Here is a 12475-nt window from a genome sequence, read left to right on the forward strand (position 1 = left end):
GAAGCCAGCTTTCCTAACACAGAAGGAGCTACCCGACGTGGCCGTGGGACTTTGCCGGTGACGTACAGCAAGGGAGTTCCCAGGAGCCCCTCATTAATGACCTGCCACCCAATCAACAGGATGGCCGCGGTGATTTCCCCGGCCGAGATACACTTCCCTGCTCTCTCCGATTACTGCTAAACCACCCATGTCAGCGATGCCTTATCCCGGCAGCTCGGGAAGGGTTTCTCAACGGCGCTTTTGTTGTTAACTTCAGAATAAATATTATTTTCGAAACCAGTTCTCCAGGGACTCACCCCACCGGATCCCCCTTAGTAGTTCCCCCACATCCGATCACGCTCACACACACTGCAAACTACGCAGACTGAACACTGAGCTATTCTACTGACGGCTGCCGTATATTTTTCAAGAGCGAACTCCAAACATTTCTGAGTTTGCTCACCCCCCAGTCTGCTCTCTCCTCCGCCCCAGCTGCGAGAACTTGCTTTTGCTCAGTCAGGAAAACCAAACAAGCAGAGCCTGCAGACCTGTCTCTCCTTTTTCTGTCACTTGTGCACCAGGGGCAGCCACTCATCAGGGCAGCGGGGTAAGAAATCTTGTGAGGGTCCCTTGTTAAGATGCTAAAAGCACAGTAGAGAAGCTGCAGTGGGACACACAAATGTTTCTGAAATGGATGATGTCTGACACCACGGAGAAGTCAGAAGTGCCCATTGTGGATTAGGATGAAAATGGTCAGTCACAGTGAGTAAGTCCCTTTCCTTTATGCTGCAAGAGCTTCCCCTGGAGAGCAGAGGCATTTCCCAGGGGCTGCACCACACTTCTGCATGTGCTGAATGTGTCCCAGAGGACACAAAGCCCAGACCTGCTGCAAGCAGTTTGATGGTATTAATTAACTAGTAACTTCTGGAAGTCTTTCCTTTGATGCACGGTTTACACAAGTCCTCTGCAGATTTTATTTTTTTTCTTTCATTAATAAGGACTGTAGTGAATCCTTCACCACTCCAAGAAGCCCAACGGCAAGCCTTGGAGGTGGAAGGCTTGTCTTCTCAGAAGCAAGTCAGGACAGCACATATCAACCCCCCCCATCTCCTACACCAGTATCTCTGCATCCTCCACTGAAAGATACTTCTCTAGGGATGAAAGAAATCGTATTTCCAGAACCCTTTCAGTTAGACTTGTTTGCTAAAAAGGGGAAGGCAGGAAGGGGATGGGGACAACGAGACTCACTGAATGGGCTTTGGAGCCTCTTGACACCTGTGAGGCAAGTGAGAGTCACAATGTCCCAGCCCCCACGAATCCCACCTATTCATACTGAGAAAACGCACTCTGACGGCATTGTGACCGTTTTCCTACAAGGATCGGAATGAAAAGTTCCTGAATCACTGAACTTGTGAGAAAAACATGACAGTCCCCAACAAGCACAGCTTCCTAGGGGATCACTGAAGCCAAATAAAGTAAGAGACACGGGAGTTACGACGAAGAGGCTATCAGGACATCCAGGGAGCAAAGCTTAAAACTGGCTCTGTGCACTGACACGAATAATCCTTCAACACCAGGAAAACGAAAAGCCTGTAAACTACAGGTTATCCTCTAGCAGTGGAGAAGGGTTTGGATTGTATTGCTCACACCGTAAATCACCATGTCAGCTGCCCCAGCCATTTCCACTTGCCAGAGCATAACTGGGTAAAAGTGGCAGGCGATTACATGATGCTCAGCCAATTAGCTAAAGAACAAGGAGCAAAAAAAAAAAAATAGTGCACTGTGCCTTTTTCCGGAATAACAATCCACACATTTGCATAGAGCAGCTCAGCGCGTGTCTGCATTTCTGATCACACCTCTGGGTGCATCAAAAGCATTATTAATTTCCATCGAGGAAGATTAAGAAGCTTAAATCGTTAGCACTGATTTACCCAGACTTAATGCATTTTTAAAGCTGCCTCATTTTATGCTGATGTGCAGGTGCTAATCAGCAGCAAGAAACACTTAAAAGGGATAAAATACCCAAAGGGTCAGCCCCAGGTACAGGCCCTCCTCTGCATCCAGCAGGTTGAAGCTCCTCTGCTGCCTGCAGAAGCCCAGCAGATATTTTGGGCTCTGGGTTGGGAAGGTGCTTGCTCGGAGCTCACGCAGGGATTTTGCTCGCCCAGCTTCGCTTGCATCACGTGTTGCCCAAGAACAACCCCTCCGCTCCCCACTCGCTTTCCTGTACAAGTGATAAGGAGGAAATCCGTCCCAGACAGACAGACAGACAGACAGCTAGCTCACCCCTGCCACATGGTGCGGCCAGCGAAAGTCCCCAGCTCTCAGGACCTTAATTAGAGGTGGCCGCTAATTAAGAGTGGAGCTGCAGCCTATGCCCGTGCCAGTGCAGGCACCCGGGCTGTCTGGCGGTGGATCAAGAGAAACAACCCCTCGGTGTTTACAGTGTCCAGTAGCCGACATCCAGTAACTCCCGGTTACTCACTGCAGTGACCTCAGCAGCGAGACATGCCCGTGCGCTACAAGTGCTCCTAATCACGGCTCACGGGCTGCTCTTCCCTCGCAGCACTGACCACGGCCGACAGAAGAAGCAGATAACTCAAATCTATATTTTAAAGCGCGCACCGCCCCCCCCCCCCAAGCACCCCCCAGCCCCCCCCCCCCGGCAGTGAGTGCGTGGAGTGAAGCGATGGGATTTGTTACCTGCACATGCCCCCCGCGCTGCAGCCGCGGCTCTCCCATGACTCTGCCCGGTGAGAGGTGGGACCCTGGGGCTCCAGGGGGATCTTCTGCCGGGCTGCAATAGAAAAGGTTAGTTTAAAGCTCCTTATTTGGGCAGTGATGTAAAGGGAAGTTGTTCGGGCAGCGCCACCCCCTTTTTCCATTCACTACACATTGTTTCCTGTTGTCAAGCAGCTGCTGTGGCTTTCGGCACAGACAAGGGAATCCTGCAGCCCCCGGCTGCTGCAGAAGGCGCTGCCGAGGCAGCCGCTGCCCGATCCCGGCTGCCCACGCACCGGGGAGGGGAGGGGGGGGGGGGGGCAAAACTCATCCGGGCCGGACTCCAGGAGCGGCTCGGAGATGGTCCCGACCCCCCCCCCCCACCTCCCACCGCCTGCGCTTCCCATCACAAAAGCGGCTTCTTGCCTGGGGGGGGGGGGGGGGCGCGGCTGCCCCGGCCGGGGGGAGGGAGCGCGGTGCCTGCCCGGCGCTGCCAGCGCGGCTCGCCCGCCCCGCCGCCTCCCTCCCCTCCTCTCCATCCCTCCCTCGCCGCCTTCCTCCCCCACATCTTCCTCCTCCTCCTCCCCTCCCCATCTGTCCCGGCTCCCCACCCCGCCGCTCCCCGGGGGGGGGGGGGGTGGTGGCGAGCGGCAGGAGCCGAGCGCAGCCCTGGGGAGCGGGGACACGCACAGCCCCGGCCGCCCACTCGGGGGTGGGGGGGACACCCGTGAGCACACCCCCCGCCACACACCCCCCCACACACACATTCCTCTCCCCCCCGCCCCCCGCAGCTGCGGGAGGGGCCGGCGGGGCCCCGCCGGGGTTTCCAGCGGAGGGAAACTCCGCGCTCACCAGCCACGTCCACCCCGCGCGGGCGCGGAGCGGGGGGCGCAGCGCCGGGCACCTCCGCGGCCAAACTGCCTGATGTGCTCCCCAAACGCACCCAACCCTTCTTCATTTTTTGGGTTTTTTTGGTTGTTTTTTTTTTTTTTTTTTGTTGTTGTTGTTCTTTTTTGTTTTTTTGGTTTTTTGTTTTTTCTTAAACTCACACCGCCGTAACACACCGAAAGCCCGAGCCCTTGCGCTAAAAGGGGGAGACAAAGTGCTCCTTCCCACGGCCGCGGGAGCCGCGGAGCCTGGCCCACCTCCACGTGTGATGGCGAAAGGGCCCCGGGGGGGGGACCCCGGCTCCCGCCAGCCCCAGGTGAGCTCAGAGGACAGAGCCCAGCAGGCTGGGGGGGTTAGAGGAAAGCCAAAAAAGCCTTTGCATCCCCGTCTGTGTTTACATTTGAAATATATGTGCATATTCAGCAAAATGTTTCATGCTGCTGTACTCATTAGAAGCGCTACTGTAGATAGGGTTTTACTGGCAAAAATGAGAACTCGTGCCAAGATCACTTGTTTTGCTCAACTCGTCAGTATGTGCTTGATAACTGCCTGCCACTGCACGGTGTAGCTGGTAAAACATGCTGTGGTGACAGCAGCTATACCCTATCACTGGCCCGGCCATCCCAGCAAAACTGAATCTCAGCCCTCCTTTTCTAATGCAGGCTACACAAAAAAAATCACTAGTTGGAAAAAAAAAAAAAAAAAAAAAAAAAGCACACCCCCCAAGCCCCACTATTACCAAACCTATGTTCCTATCTGACTCCAGACTTCATATAAAGTCAGGGTTAAGCCAAAATAAAGTCACCTAATGATGAAGTAACGGTGATGTGAGGTCTCTATGATGGAAAGAATTACGCTGGCAGCCAAACAAGCATCTTAGCAGGATGTGCTTTTTGGGGTGAACATCGACAGAGTTGTCATTTCATTCAGAAAGCAGCATGTTGCTTTTCTGGAGAATTAACGATTGGAAACGTACCGAAACACCAGTCTGGCCCATCTCCAACCAGCCACAGAGCAAAGTCCATGTAAACTGCATCCCCAAAATGCTTTTGGTCTTAAAATCAAGAAAATACTATGTTACACATGCACTTTCTATGAACATATTATTTCCTCAATAGCCCAGTTTCACACCCAATTTCAGCTTCTCTCATTCCAGACAGAAATGAGAATTAGTGCGTGATGTAAAAATTCTTCATAGTTTTATTTGTTTAACTTTGCTCCCATGCTGCCACAGTCTCCCCCTTCTCAGCCTGAGTCACTTTGGTGTAAGCAGGTGCAGTTGCTTAAGGTCTTTAAGGAATTGTACGGATGCAGTCTGACACTGGATATGCTAATAGGCCCACAAGGACTCTCAACCCGTGTGTGTGGAGCAGCCTCTGCCCTCCCAATCCTCACCTGATAAACACTGAAATTGGGTGTGTTACCCCCTCGAGTGAACTTTCACGTCACGCTGGCTGCAATTACAAAGCTGCTCCAGCCCCAGTGCTGGGGTTGCAGCCCCAGCTGCACATCCAGTTTGCTCCTGGCCCCCGAGAGCGGATTGCATCCGGAGCTCTGCACGGACTGACTCTGCTTTGTTGGGCCAAAATCAGTAAAAGCAGGTTTGTCACTTAAAGGTCAGCTAACGCAACCCGGACTGAGCAGGGGGACTGTGGCAATTGAAGGGGCTGGATATGGCAAGGCATCCACTTTCTTCATCAAATTGGTCTTGAGTATTTGGACAGACATGAAATATAGCTCACAGGAGCATGGACAGAAATGTAAGGACCCCTAGTCAGAAACAAAAGCAGCCACCAAAAAAGTGCTACTCTGTGCCACAGCGGGAAAAAAACAGTTATATCTCAGTTACTGTGCAAGTGCCTCAGATTCCAGCAGCAGCCTCACGATGGTTATGATTTTACTAGGCCAGACAGACAGATCATCTCCTCCTGACACATCTATGATCTTCCTTCCTTTTTTTTTATATGTGGGGACGAACCGAGAACTGTCTGTGAGAAACACTTATTAAAATATCACCTTCCAGTCTGAAAGGACAAGGGCACCCAGCGTGCCTGTGAGAGCCTTCAGCACCTCTGCTACGATAAACTCTCTCTCCTTGGAAGAGACAGGCCCAGGAATTCACGAAAACAGTAACAAAGTGCTAATGTTGCTTTTAAAGTGCACCACTGGTTCACCAAGCAATGGACACATTTAAGATTTTTATCAAAAAAAAATGCTATAGATTTTTTAAAATTTATTTTTAACCAGCATCCTTGACCCTTCCCGTCACACCAAACACCCAAATGCCCTCTTGTCAGTTATGGAGGTTGATCTCTGTGCCCCAACACCCAGAAAGTTCAATGTATTTTTCCCTGAACAGTACAACCATAGCCATTCAAGGCAATCAACACAAAGGTGTTTGCCTGGTGGTGGCTTTTCTTAGGCGGAAGAGTGTGGTTTTGCTTAAACGGGAAAACGAAGGACCAGGTTCCCCTGAGACTCCTCTTCCCACTGCAGGGTCAGGAACACACGGGGTTAAGTTCAGGCCACGGTGGACAGTTTTGTGGAAATCCTTTGTTAGAAACCAGCATTTAGTCAGGAAAGGGCCTGTCCTCAGGTCGAGGATGGTTAAAACAACCACATTCACTCCTCAGTTAAAGGTCAGACTCTTTTCCTCCCCTTGGTGTTTAGGCTGGTTACGCTGCCTCCCCATCCTTCACCCACCCCTGTTCACCTCAGCGTGGCTCAGGGTGTGCAAAAATTACCCACTGCCTGAAAAGGCCTCTTTGAAATTGTTCCCACTTTTTTTTTTTTTTTTTTAGCTCTATTAGTTTTTCCACCATCCCTGCCGCTGCACAGGAGTTCCCAGAGCCGTGCTCCGCCTTGGAGCATCCTCCGGTGCTCTGCACGCTTCCAGCTGGTCCCCAACTCATCCCTCTCCTCCCTGCTGCTAAAATGCTTTAACAGAAGCTGAAAGCATGGTCAGGATTTTCAGATTTTCCATATACACAACTGCCAGAGCTGCCACTTGAGTAACCCAGTGGGAAAGGAGGGTCCCTGTCAAGAACCCCTTTGCTACAGCGTGGGAATCGGGGATTTTCATCAGTTCTCCCACTGATTTGCTATGCAGCTATCAACAAGTCACTGCACCTTTGTGTGTCCAAGTAATCCCATCTGGGTAAACTCTCTGGGGGCTTACACATGCTGTTGTGGTTTGTTGTTTTTTTTTTTTTTTTAAAGCCCCTATGCCCAACTATGGACAGGGAATATGATTTTCATGTCATCCCTTGGGAAAGCCGGAGCAGCAGAAACCTGTGAACCAAATATATTTCAGATACATTTAACAACCTTTTACAGCCAGAGCTGTAAATCCCTAGAAGTTTTAGGGTCAGTCAGCACCACCAACAAGCCCTGAGCTCTCCCTGCTTTTGGGAATCCCACCAGGCACCTTTCCTGAGGTGTGTTTATTCTGAACAGTCTGACCCCAGAAGCCCACATCCCTTTTCAGCCGTCACATCAGCCATCAGGAGCTTGATGCCCACTGAAGGGCAGTGCCCGTTGGGCTGCCCGGGAGCTGGAGTGTCCCCCCCCCCCCGCCTCAGCCCCGGACCTCAGGCACTGCGGGAGCTCTGCAGCTCACTTTCCACATCTGCAAAATGGGAAAAACAGTGTTCCTTAACTCAAAAGGTCTCCTTGCTCATTAAACATTTCAAAAGCATGCGGGAGAATCTTCAATTATCCAAAAAATCACTGCAAAGTTTCATTATTATTCCAACACTTACATTAAAGACACATGTCCTGGTAAGTAGCAGGCATGAGGAATCATTATGCTAATTTTAGACAGAGCGTCTGCTCAATGTTAAATCTGAAACTTTGTCTCGAAGAAATAATTTAAATTATTTTTCTTCAGAATTGACATTTGTCAAACAATATGTTGCGAATAGACATTGCAGCCAACTATGAGTAATCCGAGCGAGCACACGTACTCCGCCACGGCGAAAAGCGCTCGGGGAGGGAGGTTGCTGCATTTTGGCATGGCAGAAATTAATGAGTAAATTAGTCAGGCTGACGTGCTTCCTGCCTCCAAGCCATCCCTGCCAGGTTCTGCCCGTGGCACAGGCCCTTGCCTTGGGGCTGTGTGTTCTCCGGCTGCCTCTGTCCCTTCCTTCCACCTTCGCGTCCAGCACCGGGGTTCCCCAGCCTGCCAGCTCCCGCCTGCCCCGGGTTCTGCTCGGCATCTCCCAGGGAGAGTCAGCCACAAACCCGGGACCTCTCCCTTCACCCGTATGTGTCCCTATAGGGACCTCAAGCAACGCTTATTGCACCACTGGAATTAACTACATACATGTCTTGGAGCACCATCTTATCCTATTTTTATTTTTTTGCACAAGCACCTGAGCAGCCTAACCCAGTTTTGCAAAGTACCCAGGACAGGAGATAGCATCTTCAGAGCTATCAGCCTGGGCACTCTCAGCTGCCAGCCCTGTTTGCACTGGGGGAAGGGACTCTTGCTACCTTTCCGGCACGTTTTCTCCCTTCCCTGCTGTTTTTCTGTACAACCTTCCTATTAATTTTAGGCCAGTCATTTCCAGCATGCCTGGGGAGCCCTGGGGATCTGGAGACAGCTTCTGAGGGCTCTGTGAGTTGTAACTAAGAAAAGCAAACCCAGTGCCTGGAAGCTTAAATTTGCTATGCAAATGACTGCACCCCACCATAAAAATATAAGATTTACAAATAAAAAAAATGGTTGGAAACCACTGACATAGACCAATATACAGTAAACACCCCAATAACCACATCAACACATGTTAAACAAGGTATTACAGAGTATGTCCACATCTAGCAGAATGGGTGTCTATACATAACAAGCATTAATTTAAAAATTAAATAAGCATTTTTACCATATATTTTGAATTATGCTGTATACACTGGAGTCATCTTCCCCCCCAAAATAGTTCAAAAATAAAAGTTCCATTTTACTTTTAAGAACTGAAGTTAAATGGTCACAAATTGCCATCATACTGTCTACTGGATAAGGTCTTTTGAATTCTACCTAGTAGAGCTCCTCAGTTCCATTAGAAATTGCTCATCTCAAATATCCTAAATGCCTGTTTGTAAAATCAGCCACTGATCCCCGAGCCATCTACTTTCTGGCAGTAGCATATGTATACAGTCCACAAGTATCTGTCTGCCTTGTAGACAAAAGATGCTGTGGAAATAGCCATCAAAATTCACTCATGCTGCCTAAAACCTGTTTCTCCTTTATTTTGACCCTGACAACACTTTTCAAGTAATCACAATCAATTCTGACTGTGAAATTATTAACTGTCCCAAACAAATACCCTACTTAGATTCATTTTCCCTTAAACACGGTACAGCAAAGGATGAATTCCCAAGCAGGGGGACTGCTATGCCCAAAACCCCCGACGCCTCCAAGGGACAGGGACTAAAAGCCACATGCAGTGACCAGCAGTGAGATGGGGCTTCCAAGCACAAAACAGGAAAGCAAGCAGAAGAAATTAATAGCTAACAAAAGTATAAATAAAATACTCAAAGGGTGGGGAAAAAAAAAAAAACAAAAAAAGACAACACACACCCTGGAGAAATCTTGTGCGCAAAAGGAAACGCAAGGCTTGACCTTCTACCAGTGTTGATCCCTTCACTCCCAGTTTACTCCAGTGCAAGTGAAAACTGAGTAACACCCAAAATGTTTTCGCTCCCTCCTCCCTCATGACATGCCTCATGACGTGGTCACACCAAACCACCCACCACCAGCAGCAGAGAGTGGTCCCAGCCGAGGCAGCCTGAGCCGGGATGTCTGTGCCCTTTGGGGAAAACAGCGTGGGACCCCCCGGAGCTGCTGGAGCTCCCGGGAAGCGTGCGCTTTGCCGGGCGAGCCGTGTTGTCTGAATGCCATGTCGGGGAGCACGACGGGCTTTGAGGCTGCAGGTGAGCTCCAGTCACACGTCCCAACCCACTGGTGCTCGGACGTGGGTACTCCACTTGCAGCTCGAGCACCTTGGTGTGTCTCGCATCGGATTGACAGCGTGCTGCGTTTCATGTGCAGTGGTGTAATTGTAGCCAGGATTAGCCCAAAGGCTGCCACCGCTTGTGCTTCAGAGGAAAATCCCGTGTGAAGAAATAGCTGGCTGCTACTTCCACCCCTCCAGGGCAGCATCCAGCTGTAGCTGCCGCCGGAGGGACCCGTCCTGCGGCAGAGGAGGCGGCAGCCGCGGGCACTGTGCCCTGTCTTGGACCTCTGGCACTCGCTCGCACTCTGCTCCGCAACAGCCTGCTCTCAGGTCACCCCGCTCAGCCCAATTTACCTCGCCGGCACGCAAGCAGGGGGGGAGCCGGGGCACTGCCCGGTGGGGCTGAGGATTTTCTCATTTGCACCAGCTGACCTGACAGGTTGGTTTACTGTTTTTAAAAATTTCCCCTGGGCACCCAGACCTTTGGATGGATGCTCTTTCAATAGCATTAGTATGTACACAGATAAACATGGAAGTTTTCCCAACAGTTTGCCCATTGGTTTTAATGGAGTAATTCTGATGTTAAATATGGCCCCAGATTCTTGATGGTGTATAAATAGGACAGCTTATGCTGCACATGGCCATGGACTTGCCCAGGAAGAAGTAAAATAATGAATAACACAAGAAACATTGAAAAGTACATCCTTATTAGAGAAAATCTAGATTAATCCTGAAGTACAGTCTTAAATGAGTCTACATCATGAGATGGATGAGTACGAGGCCTGGACGGAGGTGGACAATGACAGCTCTTATTTTCTTGTAGAGACAAAACAGTCATGCATTCCCTAAAACTGCCTCCTCTACTAGGACCTAAAGACAAACAAACAACTTTTCATACAGTCCTTCCAAATCCAGTATATTGAGCAGCAATTAGAAACTTAAAACTTTTAAGGCAGTAACAACAGCAGTGTGTGTTTGGACTGAAACTCCACAAATACCCGTATACTGTGAAGCCAGGTAGTAACGCATCAGTGAATTTTCTTGGAAGAAGTATTTCCCATGACGAGAGCTCTACCAGAAGCTTCTGCTGCCCTTTGCATTAATTGCATTACCTCATTTCTGCTTCTCGCTAAAGAAACTTGCAACATTTTGTCAGCTCATATTCTCTCTTTCAAGTCAGAATTAGCAATAGAAAACCAAAATAGTTTTATTAGTGGACTGTGTCCTTTTAACAAACTTCAATAATAAAACATCATAAGTTTTGCATCTGTGGCTAAACGCAACAGGACCTGGGGGGGTGTGCATTTGGCCACTAACAGTATCTTTTGATGGAAGCTCCAGGGAGAGCAGGCAGCAGCCTAACAACACCGAAAAAGGACAAAAAAAGCATCATTCAGGCAATAACCATAACTTTATAGTTAAGAGTCAATTGAGTTTTTTTACATTTGTAAAGCAGGGATTTCAGTTCTTTGATGTATAAGAAAATGCACGCAGCACAGCTTCTCCAAATTTACAGCATTTGTTCTTTAAGTGCAGAAATATGAATCCACTGAATAATAATGCTAGAGCTGGTGCAAAATTAGTTTCTTCAGCAAGCTTGTCTTTGTCCTAAGCAACCTCACAGCACAGTAATATTGGCTCTGAAATACTGTGTGCAAAGTTAAATTCAGTAAAATCTTAAATGTAGGCTACACTAGGAAACATATAATTAAGCAAAATTATGAATGACTGTTGTACCTAATCAATGCGCTCACCTACGTTACATCAGCTACTGAATTACATCTCTGATGCACGGAGGCCATGCGTTCACCGGTGTGAAGCGGCGGGGCAGGGGCAGCAGAGCATGGCAGCAGTTCTCTTTGCTCACTTGCCACTGCTTGTTAAAAACTTTGTGGCTACTTGGTAGTTTGAAGACTGGGGACTTCAAGGCTCCCAGCAGCTTTGCCTCTTTGTCTGGCACCTTTGTGTGCTGCTCCATAGCACAAAGGAAGCCTTTAAAATAAAGAGAAAAGGGGGACTGGGGGGTTTAACCCTGCACACCTTTTCCCAATCTGCTATTCTTGGCAGCACAGGCCTCTAAGCTATTGCTAATAAAAATATATTAATGTCTGTCTTCTGCAGCATGCTTCCTGGATGGAATTTATCTCACCCAACTTCAGATTTCTACAAAGTAAATACCTCCACACCTCCTTTTATGGAGGAAGTCCTAGAGTTGATTCACTTCGTTTGCAAGATACACATCTAAAGTAGTAGGTGAATCATGCCCTGGAACATTTTTTTTTCTCTCTCTTGACTGCAAAGGGAGAGTGGATGACTTCTCAACTGGAGAGAGATGAGAGAAGTCCCAACCCTGCTGCTCCCACTGCCCCGAAACTCCGGTAGCGTGCTCTTAAAAGGATGTGTGTATGTGAGTGCATGAGTGTGCATTATTTTACACTTCATCAAACCACTAGAAATGTCACCTGACTACCCTCACTGTGGTTATCATGTATTATTCATACATTCAGCTGTATATAATTCACTAATGAACACCATAAAAAAAAAATACACATTTTAGACAGGGAAATTCATCAAAAAGACCGTTCCAAATAGGATGTAGAATTTAGAACTTATAAACTTAGGAAATTAAGACTTCAGGTCACATACAAAAATAAATTTAAATAAACAGATGTGAAATGAAGGTATCAAAAAAACTAACACCGTGAGCCAATGATTGCAGGGAATCATCAAATTGCCACTGCAGAGATTGTGGTTCCAGAAGCTGAGGTGCCATCCTTGGTCAAACCAAGGTCTACCCACCCCTGTATCCCTTCTCCAGAGGTGGCCAGAAGGTACACGGCCGCACATCAAACTGCACCCAAGAAGATATAGCAAGGGAAGAGAAGGACAGGTCTTCTCCACCCATTGACTGAATGTCACCAGTATCATGACGAAAA

General features: G+C 48.8%; 1 protein-coding gene across 7 annotated transcripts in view; it reads right to left on the minus strand.

The window, feature by feature from the left end:
- Positions 1–12475, minus strand: part of HIVEP3 (HIVEP zinc finger 3) — a 272629-nt gene that overhangs the window by 117240 nt on the left and 142914 nt on the right. For 6 of the 7 annotated variants that reach the window (XM_032987530.2, XM_032987532.2, XM_032987535.2 and 3 more), the window contains one exon: positions 2683–2776. The exons of the other annotated variant lie outside the window; for it this stretch is intronic. The gene's annotated coding sequence lies outside the window, so the exon portion shown is untranslated. The remainder of the gene's footprint in view (positions 1–2682; positions 2777–12475) is intronic. 7 annotated transcript variants of the gene reach the window in all.

The sequence above is a fragment of the Tyto alba genome, unplaced genomic scaffold (assembly GCF_018691265.1).
Source record: "Tyto alba isolate M040663 unplaced genomic scaffold, T.alba_DEE_v4.0 Super-Scaffold_20, whole genome shotgun sequence".
Taxonomy (NCBI): Eukaryota; Metazoa; Chordata; class Aves; order Strigiformes; family Tytonidae; genus Tyto; species Tyto alba.